At 37.4% G+C, this 23,007-nt stretch overlaps 1 long non-coding RNA gene across 1 annotated transcript; it reads left to right on the top strand.

Annotated features, from left to right (window-relative positions):
- The first annotated feature begins 13,865 nt into the window (after positions 1-13,865).
- On the top strand, positions 13,866-19,405 carry LOC147832503 (uncharacterized). Its single transcript, XR_015517340.1, has 3 exons — positions 13,866-16,179; positions 16,255-16,659; positions 18,601-19,405. It is a non-coding gene; the product is annotated as an uncharacterized LOC147832503 (long non-coding RNA).
- Positions 19,406-23,007: the final 3,602 nt, after the last annotated feature.

Below are 23,007 nucleotides of genomic sequence, written 5' to 3'. Positions count from 1 at the left end.
AACTTTCTGATAGCAAAAGCATAACTTTTGAGATATGTCTTTCAAAACAACATATTCAGAGTAGCAGAAAAAAAAAAACCTTGCTCTCACACTTGTGAATTGAAAGAAAGGCATGCAGCTTCGCAGGTAATCTAGTAATTCATACATATTTATAAGCTGTATTTGATGGCCATAATGTTTCCTGTGAGAATACAATAATGCATACTTTAACTTACTTTTAGCAAAGCTTTTATCATACTTAGTATTTATTAGGGATGTATCAGAATTTCACGGTACGGTAATACCTCGGTATGAATGTCACGGTACGGTATTTATTGAATCATTTACAGGAAAAAACAAAACTTATAAAAATACTCCAAAAAAGTGCCAAAAGTGTCAATGACATACACATTAGTCATCTATCTGTAAGCTTTGAAACAGGAACTTCAATTTTAATAACAAAAAATTATTAAACCATGTAAAAAAATTAAGTTTCAACTTAGTAGTGTTGAAAACTCATCACATTCAACATTTAATCACTCACTCACTTAGATAGAGATGGGTTTAAAGGAAAATTATCATATAAATATAATCTGGTAAAAGCTGGTATCTCTGGGCATTTACAATGTCCCCTGCAACAGAAAAAAACCCTCTCATTTGGGACTGAGGTTTCTGGGACAAGAGAGATATGACTTGGCCCAGGTTGTTAGCAATGGGGAACGTTGCGCATTGTCTTTCCCCCACTTGAGAGGACAAAACATGAGTGAGATAGAGATCTCATGTCTGCATCAATCTGAACAGTGTGCTGTGTTTCTGCAGTCCCCATGACTGATTAGTCGTATTCCCCAACTTGCAGGCACGTGCACACACAGTGCTCAACCTGTGCAGTGCACATGCCCTTTTTAGTCTTGGATAGAAAGTTCCCTTCCAAAATGATCAAAAGTGCCCCCGCGACGCGACATACCCTCCGTCCCCGCTTTACAGTACGCGCGCGACAACACAGCTGATAAGAACTCGCGCGACAACACCACTATTCAGTACGCGCGCGGCGACAACACCCGCTTTAGGGTTTTCCAGCTCTTTTTGATCCCCGCTTCTAGCAGCACACTCCATTTCCGCATTACTGGATCTGTAGCGACAACAGACCGCAAGGGATTATGGCCAAGCCTGGGCTGATGGGAATTGTAGTTTCCGGTACCTCCTGTTCGCTTCATTCGCCTGAGCAAATATTCTCAGAAGACCTATAGTTTTACCGAGTCATGCGACTACGGTAATATCGAAAAAAATTAATATTGCGGTATGACGGTATTTACAATACCGTTACATCCCTAGTATCTATATATTATCTTGAAAATTGGGACATGGTTTAAGCAGCACATCTAACAAAGCTTGTTGTCAGAAATCAAATTGTAGAATATACATTTTTTTTAATGTCACCCTGAAGAGGAATAAAGTCTAATTGTGCATTGTTAATGTATTGTGTACAGTGTTATCAAATTTCAACAAAACATGTTATGAAGCAAGAGATGTTGGTTTGTAACATAGCAACAAAGATTTTAGTTTATTTAGTTAACCCAATTCACCTATACCTGCTGAGTCAGTTGGCATTTCTGTGTAAAGTTTGCATGTTATCCTTGAGTTGGCGTGGGTTTCCTCCTGGTGCTCCGGTTTCCCCCGCAAGCCAGACGTGCGCTATAGGTAGTGCAATGCTCAGTAAGCTTTCAGAAACAGACTAACTCTGAAACATAGCCTGCTCCGGACTAGATTATCTTCAGAGAGTAGGTTGCTGAGGTTACTTATATATCCCAAAAATTACTACTGTTTTTGAAACCGAATACTGAGGTTATCTATTTACTTTTAAACTTACCTGGGAATGTCACATAACCTGCTTTCTGGAATACCCTCTGCTTTGTTTTCAAGCTGGGGCATTTATGTATTGTTTTTCTGCCATTCATTTAAAGCATCACAGATCATCTTGGTCATAATCTCAGTGGCAATGATAAATCAATTGTTCTTCTGTTTATAGTATTATTGTTTGTTTGTTAAGTATTTTGACGTATGTATGCATTCTAATTATTTTCATTCATTCATTCATGCATTTATTTTCTTTTCAGCTTATTCCCTTTATTAATCAGGGATGACCACAGCGTAATGAACCGTTAACTTATTCAGCACGTGTATTACACAGCGGATGCCCTTCCAGCCCCAACTCAACACTGGGAAACACTGGGAGAACATTCAAACTCCACACAGAAATGCCAACTGACCCAGCCAGAGCTCAAATCAGCAACCTTCTTGCTGTTAGGCGATTGTGCTACCCACTGTGCCACCATGTTGCTCAAAATAATTTTTATTAATTTAAATTTCATTAAATTGAGTACAAGAAAATTTCTATCAACCTTCAAAATGGTATGATCCATGGGCAAAACCAAAGATATAAAAATCTAAAAACCCTATCTACCTTTGCAAAGAGGGACTTCAACAATTGGTAAAACTAACTAGAGTAGATGGTCCATAATGTTAACAGGCTTTTAGAAAGAACTACTAGCATTTTCTAAGGTGTAATTTGTGCTGTCATGACTCATGAATCATTTGCTGTCATATTTGTGACAAATATTAAGCACAGCAAGACAAGCTAGTTAGTGCTGTGTCATTCCCTCTCTTTTAAACATCCCTGACTCCAAATAAAATTGGCAACTGCACCCATCAAATTAAATCACAAAAAAAATGCATGGATTTTTTAATCATGGAAGAACAGACTCGAATAACCCAACAATAACACTCTCACGCATGGCACCATCAGGGAGACATTGCCAGACAAATACAGATAGAGGTGTCTGTGTTTGTTATTTAGGCTGCCACACAATTTTTGAAGCAACTGCATATATTCGCAACACAGTGGTCATGTGGCGTAGGAAGAATTGAGAAACACGGGAGGCAATAAGTTGCAACGCTTGACTGTCACAGACACTGTTGCATATCACAGCTGAGGTAGCTATGAGAAAGTATAAAAATGCAGACATAAAAAAGAAGGATAGAGACATGACAGAGGGAGGGAGACATTTTATGGCTTTTGTGTTTAGGATTCAAAGGAATTTAAATATCTCTGTGGTTAATTCAGGGTAGGTGAATGCAAAAATGAGTCATACTTATGTGTTCTTTGAAAGTTTTATAGACTCTAAATGAATTGCACCCGCTGATAGCAGATGCTTTCTGCATTGATTTAGTATCCACTTGTACAATTATGCAAATTAGGTGGGCCCACAACAATTTGTGCTAAAGACAATTTGCATGCTGCAATTCCTCGTCTTGCAGGCTGAGTGTTAGTAGTGTAGGATGTAGCAGACTACCACAATCTGGCTTGCTTTACTGGGACTGTACAGCATCAAAGTTTAGTTTTGTTGGTATAAACTGCTGTAAGTTGATTTAGTAATGCTAAGTAGTATTTCTGATTTTAATAAATCCTCAAAATTTACATTAAATATTATTGAAAATTACGGGAGTTTTCCAGGAGAAATAATAAAATGGGAGGGTGGCGGGTAGTACACTCTGCACTCTGACTGATTCAAAACTGTTGATAAGATGTGGTGGGCATTTCTCTCTGTCTCGCGCTTAACGCAGTCAACCAAGTACAGCAGACAGGGTCATCTGACCAATCAGCGCAGTTTAGCATCGTGCTAAGGAGGGATTTGGGAACAAATTAACCACTGAAAGAATAATTTGGGAGTCGTTGGGATAATTAGATAAAAATAAATGCATATTACAACACAATGAAAGTGTTTTTTGACCTTGCATGCATATCAGCCTGTTGTTGGAGACCCAAAAAACCAAAATATTACCTTTTTTAAAGCATTGTAGGGACTTTAAAAAATGTGAATTTATTGATTTTATTTTTATTGATTGATTACAGTAATACTATGATCTTATATAATTATTTTTTTTGTGTTTCACTAATTACAAAAAAAAAAAAAACGTCATATTTCTCCATGTAGTAGATTCCCAGACATCAAGACCCAGCATGGTAATTTCAGCAATGTGACAGAAGTTTCATGCCACAATGCATGCTGGGTGCTAGCATAAAATGAAACACCCAGCATGCACTGCAGAATGAATAAATTATTTGAATGATCTTAGAGTTTTCTTTATTTGCATCTATTATTCTACTGTTTTTTGTGACTTCTTAAAATGTTTAGTATCCTGTTTTATGATTAAGACTATTCTTAATAACAGCATCTATAACGGTTTGACAGAAGTCAAACTGGTTATAATAACTGGCAGAAGGTCAGTTGTAGTTTTTCTGTTTCTACTTATCTTGTTTCACTGTTTCTGCACTTTATTCTCTTCAGTTCTATCATGACAACTCTGGGTTTAGTATAGATTACATATTATATGTATATAGTAATGTTAATGTGTTTGATCTTGGTGGCATATATCTGCTATGTTGCTGATGCGTTGATACTTGGTGCAAAGCAGTAGAAACACTGGAAAGTTTACATGATGTCAAAGAATAAAACACACTCCGGCCGCAAAAATACCAACAATACACACAACTCCTATAGCATTGGAGCTAGAGTAGAGGAGGAATCTGAAAATGCACTGCATTAAGAGTAGATTTCTAAAATAGAAATTTGTTACATGAGTTTTAATTGAATCCATAATCTCTTTATAGTAAAATAATGTAAACTAAACTAAAGTAACTTCACGATTAACAATTATTTAATTGCAACTGTGTTGTCAGTATTTTACCTTTATTTAAATTACAATGCAATGAGTTGTCAGGGAAGATCAGGAGAAGATCCAAGTGCAGGTTAAGAATATATATTAAGCTTCAGTGGCAGACTCTAGGCAAACTCTAGGAAAAAAATAAACTTCCAGCTGAGACAGCTGAGGGACCCTTTAAAAACGATTCTAAAGGTGTCTAGCAGAGGGTGCTCGGTGATCTATTATGCCAGTCAGCCAATGGTAAAGGCAAAAAAATACAAATAAATGAATAAATACTAAACAATACAAAAGGTGTCCAGTAGAGGCTGAACAGAAATCCAATTTACCAGTCTGCAAAGGGTTAAGACTGTGTTGCCAGTGGCCAGAGAGGGATCAAAGAGATCTCTGGTGAGCGGTAGTAAAGGACTAGAGCAGAGAATACAAAGGGAAGTCTGGCACTGGAACCTAAAACAGCACAAGACAAGACAAGACAAGACCAGTAAGACTAGACCAAAGGTAACCACACACAAACAATTAGGCACAAGACAATAAGCAAGAGAGAAATAAATTGGAGGACCAATGAAGAGAAACTAAAGAAAGATGTACATTATAAAATGGTAATGATCTAATAAATTGAATGACCATTGGGTGGGGTGAGACGACAGACCACATTGCTGTCAAAGCAATGCCATGTGCCGGAGAGAACTAACACACAAACAAATGAACGTAAAGACAACATGCAAGTGACAGACCATAACAGTACCCTCTCCCCTAGGAGTGATACCTGGTGCTCCAGCAGAGAATCCGACATTGATAAAAGTCCGTGATCAGCGTTAAATACAGAACTTCCCGAGCCACAATCCAACTCACACAAACAAATTAATGTGCAGACATGCAGGTGACAGGCGATGACAGATGTAGTCAACCTAGCACTAAAGCTTTGGTGAAATGATCAAGTGAGACAAGCAGAAGGAACAGATTTTCTTTTTGTGATAACATCATATGAAATGCATATTGTTTTATTAAATGTTTGGTCAAAGTAATTCTAAGTTTAATAAATATATAACAAATGTGGCAGATCAGACACATAATTATTTCACTTTATTCCACAAATGATACACCACCTCTCCTACCCAGGAAAAAAACTGGATGGTCCGTGTGTAGTCCGATTTCAAGGTATTTACGTCACGAAGGAATGCTCAAAAATGGACACAAAGAGACCAGGTCAAACTTCTATAAGCTCCATGCTTAAGAATTATACTTTAAATGTACACCTGTATTCTTTCTTGATGTGTAATCAGGTGTTTTACAACAAGTCACTTTCTTATGTATTGATATTATGGTTTTAATACTTCTGCAATCAATGTTTAACACTACCGCCGCTAAACAAGATCGTAGATAGGTCATGTTTGATATCCCTGCAAAGCTTTTTTGGTGTACTGAACGATTGTTTAAGTTTTATGTTAATATGTGTGTAACGTAACATAAAAAAACTTTAAACATTTTTGCATCAGTTTACACCCAGAATGCCTATGTAAATAACCATACATCAGAAAAAAGACAATAAAAATGTCCCTCAGGAGAGTTATCTTCTTCTTCAACTTGGATCCTAAGGGTGGGTACAAAACCACCCGTATAAAGCTAGTGGCTAAGGTCACACCCTAAAATCCAAACTAGAATTCTATAAAAACCCCAGAGACCATCCAGAAAAAGAAAGAGTTGTTTCATTCAAGCTCAAGACAGCTTTTTTCGAGTCCAGTGAAGAGACTTGGACCCTGCCAAAAGAGGGTTAACCGTACAGCTCAGACATTCCCATCTCCGATAATTTTCTTTTCTCTCTTTTCCGTCGAGAGTCTGCGCAAGTTTAGTATGCCGTGAGGTCAAAAGTCAACATGACTACGGTTTTTGCCGCCCCAACTGAAAATCCTGACTCCACTTCACTCCAAGTGAGGACAAAGAACTAACCACCAGCTTACCAAAAGCTCAACAGAGGGAGTTCTTCACATCACAAAAGTAATACAAGTAACACCTCCAGTTTACAACTGAACAGGTGTTAAATGTAACCCTATTAGAGACCATAGAAGGGTTAAATTGATTATTTTTGGTTTACTTGGTTTGATCATACAGAGTCCGAGGTTTTTACATTATGGCACTCTCTCAAACTCTTATTTTTCCTCATTTACTCTTTCCTACAACCTGTATGAGTGTGTGTTTGGGTTAGGTGTTAGTTTTTCATCAGGAAGGGAACTTCCACTATGGGGATTTCATCAGAATCCAATTATCTGAAAGAGTAATAAAACAGGCCAACGAAATGCCAATGTGTTAGCACCATCAGCGTGCCAAGCTGGCGTCAATTACAATTAGCTATTCTATAAAGACGTTTCTCGTGCCATGCTGAGGCATCCTTTTTGCTTTCAGAACCATTCACTAAGCTTTTCAGAGTGTATTTGAAGGCTTTCTCTAAGTGAATCATTACAGAGAGAGAGAACGAGAAAGCAGGCTGCTTCTCCTGGTCCAGAGTGTGTGATACGTGGCAGCAGACGGTTGAGCGGTGTTTCTCCCTTGCCCGGTGTTCTTTAGATTCGGTCCTCTAGAGTGGTAAGTTTTTGTAAAAGCGCAACACGATTGTGTCTTTTTCAAGACACCGCTTCGACCGTGCATTTTTAGATGTGGTGGTTTCCTGTCGCTGGAGGATGGGCACGAGCAATGCATTTCATGTCTGGGGGTCCAGCATGTTGATGTGGTGCTCAAAGGCAGTGCATGCCATCACTGCAGTGGAATGTTTGTTGCGCAGTTGGGATCTAAGATCTAAGCTTCAAGTGAGAGAAGCACTCCATCCTCAGATGATCACCCTCTCACTTGATTTATTGTGCCTCTCTGGCATAATGGAACCTGTATTTCAGCTCTCTTCTCGTGATGGCTCCTCCCTGGCACATCCCCTTTAAGAAGCTTCTTCTCAGGGACAGGCACCGTTTGGCACCCACGCCCAGATCTATAGAACCTCATGAGTGGTCCATAGATAAAGCACGAAGGACTATCGAGTAGATGCATACCTACGAGGCATGCCTCTGCTGTGGAGTCTATTTGCTGTGTGGTGTATTTCTCTCTGAGAAGGACCCCGAACATGCCAGATAAGTGTGATGCTATCCTCCTTCAGTTGGCTGGAGCTAAGGCTGTCCCCTCCGCACTTAGGGGTTGACTTTATGATCATTCCTGCTCTGCGGACACAGCGATGTTGGCGCGCTGGGAAAGCATCACCTTATCATTTAGTTCCCAGAGGCGCAAGATGGATAATTAATTCCCCTCTCATACCCACTTGGAGATTTGTCTTAGTAGAGGTCTGCTTGATCCACTCGACTCAGTGGAGGAGTCAGGTGCTTGGCCTGTTACATTGTTGGCATGCTCGCTGGTCAGCCCGAATTCTGGGTATAGGTACCTGCTATGCGTGATTCCCACTGGCAATCCTATATGCTCACTCAGCCACGATGTAGTCCCACTCTTAGGCGGGCTTGTGTCTTCCCTCCCTGCTAACCATGTTTTCATATGAGTACTCTTCCCAACATTTCCCAACATAATGTCATATTTTATATTCCTAGAACTTAACTAGGTGTATTTGTACAACTCCCGGAAAAATATAACTCAAGCTATAAAACTTCTTAGGTAAGTGAGATAAATAAGGGCTAGGGGAAACGTTGAAGAACTGCGCATCTGGTGAAGCAGGTGATTATAATTGACGCCAGCTGGGCAAGCTGACCAACTCATTGGCATTTCATTCGCCTGTTTATTACTCTTTTAGATGATTGGATTCTGATGAAATTCCCACAGTGGAAAGTTTCCACATAGTATTTCCGTATGCAAACTCCACACAGAAAGCACTACCTACTGCGCCACCTTGTCACCTAATTTGTTACACATAAGTAAATAAATTCACACAAACAGTAGGTAGTACCGTTGCCTCACAGCAAGAAGGTCGCTGGTTTGATCCTCAGCTCAGTTGGCTTTTCTGTGTGTAGTTTGCATGTTCTCCCTGCGTTCGCGTGGGTTTCCTCCAGGTGCTCCGTTTTCCCCCACAGTTCAAAGACATGCGGTATAGGTGAATTGAGTAGGCTAAATTGTCCGTAGCGTATGAGTGTGTGTGTGAATGTTTCCCAGAGATGGGTTGCGGCTTGAAGGGCATCCGCTGTGTAAAAAAATGTGCTGGATAAGTAGGTGGTTCATTCCGCTGTGGTGACCACGGATTAATAAAGGGACTAAGCCGAGGAGGAAATGAATGAATGAATGAATAAAGATGGTTCATAGAAAACTGTCTAAATGAACAAATGTAATGGAAATTTAAAGAGAGTTTTACATGAAAAAGTTCCAAGTGTTCAAACAAATGACAGCTTAATTATCCCAGTGGTTACAAACACATTTAAAGTGGACTACATTCATTTGTTGAGACAACTTTTGCTTTATTATTTCAAAAGCTTAATTTAATAATTATTTTGGAAACTGGAATTCATACTTTAATTTCCACATGTACCTAAATAAGACATACACAAATTGTTATATATATATATATATATATATATATATATATATATATATATATATATATATATATATATATATATATATATATATATTTATATATATATATATTTTTTTTTTAACTGTGGTTTAGTATCAACTTAGTGTCGGTATAAATGGCAACATTTAACAAGTTGTGCATCAGGTAAAGTCAACAAACAAGTATTGATGATGCAATTTTTATTACATTGAATTCCTACAACCTACATAAGAAAATTTGTTAGGGCTAGGTGTTTTGATGGATTTTAAATGGTGAAGAAAAGAACCCCAAGCAGTTAAGTCTGATTTCATTTATATGCAGCTAAAAGAGAATCTTTAGTTAAAATAAGATGAAATAAAATGGCAGGTGATGAAACTAAGCTACTGTTCAGAAGTCCAACAGAGTACAATTGGATGAGTGTGCTGATATTGCAAACTTACCAATTTCCTTACTTACATGAGATATGAACAGAGAAATATGAATGTGATTACTTTCCCACATCCCACTGACAACTTAAAGACTATTGATTACATTTAGAATTGTTTTTGTATGCAGTGCTTAGTGAACAAAGACTATTCCTCCATTCAATGTTAAAAGTTACTGTATCTGTGAATGAATGAAAGAACTTTCAAACTGCTTCAAGGATTTTGAAATGTTTTTTTTTTTCAGTTAATTTCTATCCCTTCACTAAGGCTTGAGCATATGACTGTAGAATAAAACTTCAGTGTAAGAAAGAGCCATAAAGGAGAAGTGAGTTAATCTTTGCCGTGTATGCTTCGTGTATGCACAGTACCTGTGGCAAAAAGAAACTAACACATTTTAAATGTAATTGGTTAAGAAACCAAGAAGCTTAATAAGCACAATTATTAGGACTTGACACTTCAGAATTTGTTGCTGATTTGAAATATATGTAGTATTCAGTGAGTAGTTTGAGATTTCAGGAGTTTGGTTTTTGTTAATGTGTTTATTATTCATGGCAGTGGAGTTTCGTTGCAATCTGTATGACAACTTTTTTGATTCAAAGGATTATGATGAAGAGAACTGTTCTTCTCTTTTCCAAATCCATTTTAGAAAATGACGCTTTGATGGTCTGGATGATGATGGGATCAGATGAGACAATTATACAGTATATCAAATCGAATTGCTTGTTTTTTCTAATGATTTTCTTTATAAATTTCTACTTACCTTGAAAGACAAGCACCACTTCAGATGATGCAACAGAAACAAAATTCAAGCAAAAAGTGCTAATCCCAAATAATCAATTTTACTTTTGATTCATCTTACAAACCACTCTTTTTTAATATAAAACAAAGTTAATTCCAAGAGTGGATCTAGAGTTATTTATTCTCTAGATCCACTTTTGCAGTTCTCACTCCCATAGATCTGCCAGTTTTTTTATTTATTTTTTATTTTATTTTTATATCATCCCATCATCACTTATGCCTGGGACTGATACACTGTCGTTTATGGCAATTTTACTCTGTATTTTTAGCTCATGCTTCCCTCCACTCAGTGTGGAGTTTTGATTTGCCATGGTCACAATCTCTGAGCATTTCCTTGCATTTTGACTGTTTGTGTATCGATCTGGACTGTTGTGCACTCTGATCATTTTGCTGCCTTCTCCAACTTCAACATATGAAGTTTTCAGGCCAAAAATAGAAAGTGATAAAAACTGGTTAAAACCATAAAACTCACCATTCTTTTTTATTTTAAACAACACTGTTTGCAGTTTTAAACATGTTTAGAAAAGTCTAAAGAGAAAAGCAAGTGATTTTGAATGTGCTCATATTTTGAGGTCTATGCATGTTTTTTTTTTTTTTTTTTTTCCCCAGGGGCTGAGATATGAAGTTTTCAGGCCAAAAACAGAAAATGATAAAAAGCTCAAAACCATGACAACACCATGATACCAGCTTAAAACCATGAAACTCATTATTCTTTTTGTTTTAAACAACATTGTATGCTGTAAGAAAAACTGAAACCTAAATGTGTACAAGCCGTGGAAAGGTGCAGGTGAAATGCTGTGATTTGATTATATATTCTACATTATGAGTTGGGCCTCATGTACAGTAAATATTATATGGTAAATATGAACATGAATATTGCACTTTGTTGGTGATTATTGCAAATACTATGAACAATAAGACATTATAAGGGAAAGCTGCCCTTTAATTTTGATTGGTGACACCCACTGACATAATCACCTAATATAAATCAGTGTTAAGAATTTCTCATACATGGCCACTAGCTAGAATTATGCATTATAGGCTTTACATTACAGAGAGAAATAACAGAAAAACCAAGACTGCTGTTTGGTCAATTTTCTTAACAAATAAACAGCATGTTTTCACTTTCATACTTGACATGAATTGCACATTTACTGGTAGGAATGACATCCAACCCTACTCTGGTATCGTTAGGTTTTTTTCGAAACCGTTGCTAAATCGATACTTTTAAAATGATAACGGTGCCTGAACCAATACTTTTTAGCCACAAAATGATGGAGGATGACTCTACAAAAATCTTTTATTTGACAAAATATATTTTTAAATAATTTTAATAGAACAATATAATTAAAGTTTAAAGTAAACATTGTTTTATATTTTATATATTTGAATTACATTAATTCATTTCCTTTGATCATTTGTTGGTAAGCATGAATTTAAGATTTGCGTGAAATTACATTAGCTTACTATTAAACTGTGGGGGCGGGTAGGGGCCGTCTACTTTTAGGAGCACATTTTAATATATATATATATATATATATATATATATATATATATATATATATATATATATATATATATATATATATATATATATATCACAAAAAACATTATTCAAAGTCTTTTTTTTTTCATGCATCACGTTGCAGTCTTCATAAACAAGGTAATTAGATATTTAAACTCAAAATAATCTTCTTTGTTCATTTATTTGACAAGTAACATTGTCCTGGTGTAGGAGAACACATTTCTAACATTCAAGTACATCAAGGCACATTGTTATATATATATATATATATATATATATATATATATATATATATATATATATATATATATATATATATATATATATATATATATATATATTTATATATATATATATTTATATATAATTTGAGTTATAATAGGTGGAAGTGGAAGCACCCTAAGTGTTATTGTATTATTCTTTACTTCATTAGTCCAAATGTAATTTGCGCTATTACAACTACAAATGAGTCCAACGTGCAATAGCCAATCATCTTTCTGTTATTGAACTATTGAATTCGCTATGAATTACTATGAATTCACGCAGCGAATGTGACATCATCACAGAGTTTGCAGAGGTTCGTTTGGGTGCACGCAACAAAATTTCGACTCGAGCGAACAATTTGCACGGCGCAGCGTTTGATTGATCACTTTGAAGAGATTTTGTCTGAAACAAGTACACCTGTACACACATCTTTATGACCCATCCAAGCGTGATCATAGGGAGAACCAGATGACTAATAATTCTTAGCTAGAGATTGTAACCACAGTGCGAAAGGAGGAAAGCTTTAGTTAAAAAGTTTGGAAAAACCTTAGGGATAAGTTTGCTAAAGCCAAAAGAGGTCATGGCAAAAGTGGCCCAGGTACACAATTACAGAAATGTTTTTCCACCATTCACAGGTTTTACACAGAACTTATGTATATATTACAGTTTTGAATTTAAAACAATTTAATAGTTACAAAACTCAGTGTTTCCCTTAGGTTTACAGTTTTTTAGGGGGATAGTGGGGGGGTGTGGCACGGCGTGGCTGTTCAGATTGACATCGACACAAGAAGTCATGCTGTTTATTTGATTCTTTTAATGACAGCAGTAAAAAAAAACGGAACAATTATTTGAACTGTTCAACCGTACAAGCTTAAAATTAACATTTATTTTTTAATAATATTTTTATATTATCCTTAAAAGTGTGGTGCTTTTGTCACTGCAGTGTATCTTAATGGGCTTTTGGAAGAACAGCCAGGGGGAGTATTGCCACTTTGTTAGCCAAGTTGGAACATTTGAAATGACCATCCACAAACCAACCCTGAGAGTGGGTTAACTCATATAATCCCAGTGCTGGGAAACACATGTAATGGCCAATTGTAATATATACTGGCTCAGCTGGAGGAAAACTGCTGTTCAGTAAATGTTTTTGAAATTATATTTTTTTAAATCTGAAAACCAAATAATCTTAATCACACTAGCTCATCAGCTGCTGCTGTGCTTCACTATGGCCCCCTGAGCTGACCATTTTTGATGATCATTAGCTTTCAGTGCAATGTTTGAGCTGTGCCCTATAGTACAATAGAGGCATGCCTTTGGAGAGGAAAGAATGGGCATCAAAGTGCATTTTGATTCTTTAAAAATGTATCCCCCTTTATCTCTCAAAGCATTTTAAAGATCAATCAAACTAGGGTTCTTCTGTAAAACACAGGTTGTACAGTCCCCTGCTGGTAATATTCCTGCAAACAACATCACTCTGGGCTCACCATGAGCCAAAACTCCAGCAGCTGTGCATGTAGCACTGCAAAATAGCTGAACTATTTGGTTTTTGAACTTAAAACGGCCTTTTAACAAGTGGACCCATATATTAGCTTTAAAAACTCATTAATTAATTTATTTTATTTTCGGCTTAGCCTCTTTACTAATCGGGGGTCCCCACAGCGGAATGAACTCCGCCAACATCTGTTGGTGTGCAGAACACATATTGGCTAGCTTTGAATAACCTTAACCTTCTATTGCATTATTTATTTTTTTTTATTTCAGGAAGGAAAAATTAAACTTACTTTTTGAGTTAATATCAATCTAAATCTTAAAATCTACTGAGTAATGTTTTACCTTTGCATTCTGGTACCCTGGATCTCTGCCTGACAACTATTCCAAACAATGACATGTGTACTGCTATACCTTGAGTGCTCTAGTTCTTTTGTATTAAGGCTAAGGGACCTGTTGGTGTCACAGCAAGTGGCAAATACCTTTGTCTGTTCTATGACTATTATTTTTTTTTTTAAATCTTCAGAATAATTTGTTGGGGGGCATGATGTTGTCTGATGTTTTGAAGCTGGTCTGCCATTCTGTGTATTCATTGAAGTTGGCACAGTGGGGTAAGTGAAGAATGCCCTCAAGTGAATCATTGTCATCATTATCATCATTTTTTTTTCCACATTTGTTTTGCTCCACATACTTATTGTCATTAGACAGACCAATTGTATTAATAAGGACTTAAGAAACATACAATTACAATTGGTCATGTATTTCTATTTGCCCAGTGATGCATGCATGCACACACACGCTCTTGCACTCTTCCATCACATCCCGAAACAATCCTGTTGTCCTAACTCTCTATAAAACTTGATTCTGAGGTCCATTCTTCCTGTGACTCTCCTCAAGCCTGCTAAAACTCTCCTGAGGGCAACAATATGCAACTTTAATAAAAAAAAATAATAATCACAAATAGATCGATACTCACAGCCTTTGCCGTGAAGCTCTAGTGATAAGCAGTAAAGTCAGGAACTTGTGGAAATTTACTTGTGAAAAAATATATATAAACAAATGCCACAAAGTTAACACAACTCTGCCCTTTTGTTAATCTTATCAGAAAAGTGGCAATTGAGACAGTGACCATCTATCCTTTGTTCATCTGAAGCTATTAAGAGCCCAGAACTTGCAAAGCAGCTTCTTGATCTCATCATCATTCTACATCGTCTCAGGCAAAGAGACACAAGGATCAAAATACTTTCATTTCACAAAAGAGACACAAAACGGAATATTTCAATTCATATATATTTAGATTCAAATGATTATGTGTGTATTTAATATGCACTGCTTGAAATACTCCACTGTATAAAACTTTGCTTATTAATGTTTATATATGAATGCCTGGGTAAAGATCTACATTAAATAGGGATGTTTAGACTATATATTGGAAAATATTTAATGCCTTGGGTTAATTATATGTGGCTTGGAAAGTGAATAATACATAGAAAAATTTGTAAAACTCTTAAAAATAATAACAGTTAAATTTTGGACTATGACTATGCAAATGCCGGTCACAATATGGATGACACCTTCTAGTGACCAACTCACAGGATCAGCCAATCACAATGCTGGATTTGAAAGGTGACATCTTTTCAATCCTGCATTCCAGAGAAAGGATTAAAAACATTATCTCAAAGAAGGAGAAGAGAGTGGGTTTGTAACACACGTGGTGGTGATACATTGTGTGTGGTGGTGCCACACAACGCTATTTGAATTGCTTTGATAATTGTACTCACAGTGCTTTATCCAAGGCATCTAAAACCAATGCTTCAAAGCCACCTACCACTTGCAGAAATCTGCATGTCCCAGACTTGCAGGAACTCTACCTTCAAGGATAAAGTCGTCGGCGTGTCCCCGACATCATAACCACCGCCTCCAGAGATCTCTAATTCTGCGTGTTCCATAATCTCCAGATTTCTTTTCTCAAAGCTCAAGATAACAGAGTCTGCTCACTTCATGCTTCAAGACCTGCAAGAAGATCCAACTTCTTCCAAACTCTGCATTAACAACAGAAACGTAACTATACCATTTTCCAATGATCTTAGAGACACTTTGGCATAGTGTGTTTCAGTATAAAATATTTATAACTGATATGAATTAATAGCAAAAACTGTTGTTTTTGTTATTTCAGATTATGGTTTACCTTATCAGACTCTAGCTTGTCTTTAGAAAAGATAACAGTTATTAATCACAATATGGCCAGATAATAAATACCTTTGCATTTGTATATTTTAATTAACAATATTTGATTGTTATTGACTTATTTATTTATCTAATTATTTTTGACAGTGGAAGCTGTCTAGTGACCTGTTTAAAATGAGTTCTTTAACTGCTATTTCTACATTAATTGGTGCCCTTGTGCAAGATTAAAATATCAATATTAATATCAATACCAAAATATTGACGTAAATATTTGATAAATCTAATTATCACTACATTAATTGGTGCCCTCGTGTGAGATTACAATATCAATATCAAAGTATTGATGTTAATATTTGTGATCAAACCAATTTTCTCCACACTCTAAATTGAGCTCAGGTACATTCTGTTTCCACTGATTATTCTTTAGATGTTTCAGCCTCTTAATTGGAGTTCACTTGTGGTAAATTCAGTTGATTAGACATGATTTGAAAAGGCATACACTTGTCTATATAAGGTCCCAGGGTTGAAAATGCATGTCAAAGCACAATCCAAGCGTGAGACAAAGGAATTTCCTGTAGACCTCTGACACAGGATTGTCTTGAGGCACAAGGCTGGGGAAGGTTACAGAAACATATCTGCTGCTCTGAAAGTTTCAATGAGCACAGTGGCCTTCATCATCCATAGGTGGAAGATGTTTGGAACTACCAGGACTCTTCCTAGGGCTGGCCGGCCATCTAAGCTGAGTGATCGGGGGAGAAGGGCCTTTGTCAGGTAATCAATAACCCGATGGTCACTTTGTCTGAGCTTCATTTGTCTTCTGTGGAGAGTAGGGATGGGAAGATTAATCGATATGTATCGATGCGCGGTCATGCGCGTGCACGATGCGAGTGCATCGGTTGAGCAGCAGAGGATGAATGAAATTTTGGAAGCAAATCGAGATGCATCGGTTTTTGCGAGATGCATCGGTTTTTCCGAGATACAGCTTATTTTTTTAATATAGAATGTATTTTTTATTTATTAACAAGTGTTGTCAACCTGTATTTGGCGCATAATTTAATCGACCTACATAAAGTAAGCCTTAGCAACGGATTTGCGGATGTGTACACTTACACTACAACTCAGTGTATCAGGTGTGCGGATGAAGCTAGTGGTGCGCCCTCAGAAAGCGCGAGAAGCAAAACAAACATTTTATTCCCCACTGAGTTTTAAATCTAAAGTATGACAACATTATGGATTTAAGGATGGACGACTTGACAGGACAGATGCAATTTGCAAAATGTGCCGCGCATCTATAAAATACGCGGGCAGTACGAGTAATCTGAAATCTCACTTGAAGCGGCGCCACGGTGTTGTTGTGAAAGCATTTTCCAGTGTTCCTACATCCCCGGCTTTCGCACTGCTTGAACTGTAGCTACCAGCTCCAAAGGTGGTGAGAAAAGCATTGCAAGTTTTTTTTCCATGCGCAAAAGTTTTGTGCGCTCTATGCCAATAACGGATGTTATTGCATAGTTCATCTGCAGGGCCGGAGCAAGCTGAACTGCTGCTCTAGGCAGAGGACGATCACGCCGCCCTCAACCCCAATGTGAAAACGAAAGTGACCGGTTATGAAAATGAAGTGACGTGTCGCGGACCTCTATTCTGCCGCCTTATGCGCGGATATAACTGAGGATGCGCTGGTGTCGCTGGCCTCTATTCTTCCGCCCTATGCGCGGATATAACTGAGGACGCGCGGGTGTCGTGGACCTCTATTCTTCCGCCCTATGCGCGGATATTACTGAGGACGCGCGGGTGTCGCGGACCTCTATTCTGCCGCCCTATGCGCGGATATAACTGAGGACGCGCGGGTGTCGCGGACCTCTATTCTTCCGCCCTATGCGCGGATATAACAGGACGCGCGGGTGTCGCGGACCTCTATTCTGCCACCCTATGCGCGGATATAACTGGGTGTTGCGGACGCCGCCCTCTCTATACGCACTAGGCGGTTTTAAACACCTCCTCCTGTTAATTTGTATTTAATAATAATAATAATAATATTAATAATAATAATGATAAAAATAATGGGTGTCACGGTGGCACAGTAGGTAGTTTGACCACCTCACAGCAAGAAAATTGCTGGTTTGTTATATTTTTATTAGCCTGTTGTTTACAGTGACAGTGATGTTTCAACGCAGCATAACACTGCTAGTTCACGACCTTAAGTTTTGAATAATCAGTGGCAAAATATATCTTTGTAAAACTTGTTTTCATAGTTAAAGTTAAATCACAATTCTTGTTGTGCAATGCTCAACCTTTATGTTGAAAGAGTGCAAATATATATAATTTAATATATATTGCACTTATACATTCTGTTTATCTTGAAAATACTTAAATAATATGTGCTATAGGTTCTAAAATGGCCCTCTACTGTAAACTGACACTCTGGCTCTGAGAGAAAAGCCAGTTTGTAAAAAAAGTCTTGGTTTTGCTTGGTTAATAAATAATCAAACTCATTCAATGGCACAGCATCCTCTTTCACATCATCTCATAAACTTGATTTAATTAGTTAGTGCTGAATTATCGCATCGTATCGTGATATGGGTGTGAATCGTATCGTGTCGCATCGCAATATGTCATAAATGTATCGCTAATATATCGGATCGTATTCTTTGTATCGAGATGCGTATCGGATCGGCATTATAGCTTAGATGCCCAACCCTAGTGAAGAGGGGAGAACTTTACAGAAGGACAACAATCAGTGCAGCAATCCACCAATCAGACCTGTATGATAGAGTGGCCAGACATAAGCCAATCCCGCTTGGAATTTGCCGAAAGGCATTTGAAGGACTCTCAGACCATAAGAAACAAAATTCTCTGGTTAGATGAGACCACAATTGAACACTTTGTAGTGAATGCCAGGCATTACGTATAGAGGAAACCAGGCACCGCTCATCACCAGGCTAATACCATCCCTACAGTGAAGCATGGTGGTGGCAGCATCATGCTATGGGGATGTTTTTCAGCAGCAGGAACTGGAGGACTAGTCAGGATTGAGGGAAAGATGAATGCAGCAATGTACAGAGACATCCTGAATGAAAACCTGCTGCAGAGTGCTCTTGACCTAGGGTGACGATAAATCTACAAGCATGAAAATGACCCAAAGCACACTGCCAAAATATCAATGGGTTGGCTTAACATCAACTCAGTGAATGTCCTTGAGTGGCCCAGCCAGAGCCCAGACCTAAATCCTATTGTACAAATCTGAAGAAATGGCTGTACACCATCGCTTCCCATCCAATGTGATAGAGCTTAAGGTACTGCAAAGAGGGATAAGCAAAAATTCTCAAAGACAGGTGAGCCAAGTTTGTGGCATCATATTCGAAAAGACTTGAGGCTATAATTGCTGTCAAAGGTGCATCATCAAAATATTGAGCAAAGGATGTGAATACTGATGTACATGTTATTTTTTTAAGGTTTTCTATTTTTAATAAATTTGCAACGATTAAAAAAAAATCACATTGTCATTATGGGGTATTGTGTGTAGAATTCTGAGGAAATCAATGCATTAAATCCATTTTAGAATAAAGCTGTAACATTAAAAAACAAATTGGAAAATGTGAAGCGCTATGAATACTTTTCCAATGCACTGTAGTTTACATTCAATGGCACTGAATGCAGATTTCTGTTTGTCCTGCCTAAGGCTTTGATAGTGTTTATAATCAGTTTGCCCAAACTCAAAGGATGTGTGAATGTGACATGCTGGTATATATAAACCTTTTTACTGCTCTTTGTAGCTGTAATTGACAGCAATAATAAGGAAATCTGCAACAGCTTCAGTCATAGCCCAATTGTCAATTCAGAAGTGGGACACATGCTATGGAAAAAAAAAAAAAGATATCTCCATAGCCAAGCTTTAGGCATAATTCATAAATAATAAAATGTATATAGTGTTTGTTCTCGCTAGGGTTGGGTATCTTTTGGGTTTTTTCGATACCGGTGCTAAATTAATACTTTTAAAATGATACCGGTGCCAAAATGGTGCCTGAACCGATACTTTTGAGCCACAAAATGATGGTGGATGATTCTAGAAAAGTCGTTTATTTGACAAAATCTTAAAAAAAAAATAAAAAAAAATTAATAGAACAATATAATTAAAGTTTAAAGTAAACACCAATTCATATTTCATATATTTGAATTACATTAATATATTTCCTTTGATCATTTGTTGGTTAGCAAAGAGTTTAAGAATTTAAAATTTTACTTTTGGGAGCACATTTTAACATATATATCACAAAATACTTAAAAAAATTATTTAAAGTCATTTTTTTCATGCATCTCGCTGCAGTCTTCATAAACAACATAATTTAATAACTTGAACTCAAAATAATCTTCCTTGTTTATTTATTTGACAAGTAAAGTTGTCCTGATGTGGGATAACACATTTCTAATATCCAAGTACATCAAGGCACATAGTTGCACCTGTAAACTTGAACAGATAGGCCTCCAGTTGAAGTCAATTTATTTTGCCTTCCCATTCATTTAAAATAATGTTTGTGAAATTTTTCAGTGTTTCCCAAAAAATAATTATTCTGCAGTCATAATAAGTCGTATTTCTTATTGTTTATTTCGTGAATAAAAGCCGTTTTTGATTAAAAAAAATATTTACTGTATATTTTTGATATACACAACAAAACAGTTACAATTTAATTTGACAAATTATTTTAACTTTTGTAGTTAACTGATTAAGTCTAAATTACACTTCAATCTTAATAAAAAAACTATAAAATACTTAAAGGGACTTTGTCTGAATACAGCTGTCTTGCAAAATAACTAGTAAAATGTTATGCAATAACTGTCACTATGGGGAAGTTAAAAAGATATTAGAAATGAGTTAGTTAAACTATCATGTAAAAAAATGTGTTGTAAATAAATCATGTATTGAAAAAGAAAATCAAAAATTTATGAAGGCAAAACTAAACGAGTTGAATATGACTTACATGAGCATGACTGAAAACGCTCTGGTTACTAAAGTAACCCTCGTTCCCCGAGGAGGGGACGGAAATGCTATTGGTGGATTTGATTTAGAAAATCCACGAATTGGGAGGATTCGGTTCAGAAGCCACTTGTCTGAAAGAGTATGGAACGGGCCAATGAATGCCAATGAATTGGCAGCGTAAGCTTGCGCAGGTGTGCTTCATTGCCAATTAACCCAGCATATAAGCACAGGTGGCGCAAGCACATGCTATCCTTTTTAAGCTGAAGAGACTTTACTAACAGCTAAGGGACAGTCATTATAGCAATGGAAAATAGCATTTCCGTTCCCCTCCTTGGGGAACGAGGGTTACTTTAGTAACCAGAGCGTTCCCCTTCGGGTGGGGAACTCCAATGCTATATTGGTGCATTTGATTTAGAAAATCCACGAATTGGGAGAACTATGGGAAAACGCCATAATGACTGCACCTTACCAACGCCTCTGATGAGAGGATAGTCATGCAAGCGTGACACATCCACATCATGGGAGGCGCGGTCCTTCAACGTGTCCCTGGCCCTAACTTATCTCACTTCAACGGAAGTTTTACGGATTTAGGTATATTTTTTGGGAAGTCGCGAGCGTCTAGATAATTCTAGGAAAATACGACTGTACGTTGGGAAGCGTGCAATCCCGATAGGGAGGACGCTGCGGAGGCCATCCGCTACCCAATGGGGGAGATAATATGGCAAAATTACATATGGACTAGCCCTAAGAAGGGGGAGTGCGCATAAAGAAGGTGGTTAGCGGAGAGGGAAGACGTGGGTCCGCCCGAGAGGAGGGACTGAACCGTGGCGGAATAGGCATAAGGGATCACCTAGTGGGGATCACCCATAGCAGGCACCTATACCCAAAACGCGGGCTGACCTGCGGGCAGACCTACAACATAGTGGGCCAGCAAGTGACTCCTCCGCTGAGTCAGTGCTGGGGGCCTCGGAGGAATCTGCAGGGCTCACTTGACGGGGAATTTTACTGACTGTAAGATTCCACCCACCGGTCCAATGACGGAGTCCAGTGTTGTGGTCGAAGAAATTCTGCGTGTATGCCTTTTCGGACGCTTCTGGAAAGAGTTTTTTATTATTTCATTAAAATTTATTGACCAATTTTATATCTGACTTCATGCGTGTGTTAATCTGACTCCAATTCTATTTTATAAATCATCATTTACGTTTTAAGCTGATCATATTATTGGTTGTGATTTAATTTGGAATTTGATATTTTCTGGGGTCCGATATTCTAAATTGTACGTTCATTAGGGACCTACGTTGCTCAGAGTTCCACGCCCCGGGTTTGCGTTTCTTCTCACGGACAATATGTCGGCTCTCTGAAAATAGTCAGAAGATGCAGGATTAACTAATATTTAGATAGGCTGGTTGCATTAACGCTCACCTAATTTCCTAAATAAACAGATTTTAGCCAAGCCCGTGCAACTTGCTACTCCCAGTGGTCGAATGATTAAAAGGTCTACATGTTATCGGCACGCAATGGCTACGAATAATCAAATGCGCCAATTAATCAATTTCGAATTATGCCATACGATAAGGGTAACGAGACTCCACATAATCTACTGGATAAAATGAATTCGCAAAACTCCAGAATCAATCAAAAACGAGTTAACATTTATTTTGCCAGACAGGTAAAACAATACTTAGAATGAATCAAAATTGAATACAAAACACAACTGATCAGCATAACATATAAACATAGATAAATGCAAATGCAAATACAAAGTTAAAAAATAAATTCATAAAGTCAGCATACCTGGCAAATAGGAGAGACACACAGAGGCTGTGTGGGAAGTCTGGCTACAGAAACTTCCCCAAGTATTTTGCCAAGATTCCTTAAGTACCCATTAACATCTGTGAAACAGTCATGAATATTTAGCACCCAAATATCTGACTCTGTTTTTGGAGTTAATTAACTTCAAAGGGTCTAACATTGGTTTGAAGTGACAAAGTTTATCAACAAATCTTTATTATGGACTGTCATCCTTAGGAGAGAAAAAACATTCACCAGTTTGTCTTAAGATATCCATGAACATCTGTGAAGTGATCATGACTGTCTACTCCTAAAAACTCTGTCTTTG

The sequence above is a fragment of the Danio rerio genome, chromosome 19, assembly GCF_052040795.2.
Source record: "Danio rerio strain M-AB ecotype USA chromosome 19, GRCz13ab, whole genome shotgun sequence".
NCBI lineage: Eukaryota > Metazoa > Chordata > Actinopteri > Cypriniformes > Danionidae > Danio > Danio rerio.
This window is presented reverse-complemented; position numbering and strand designations above follow the sequence as displayed.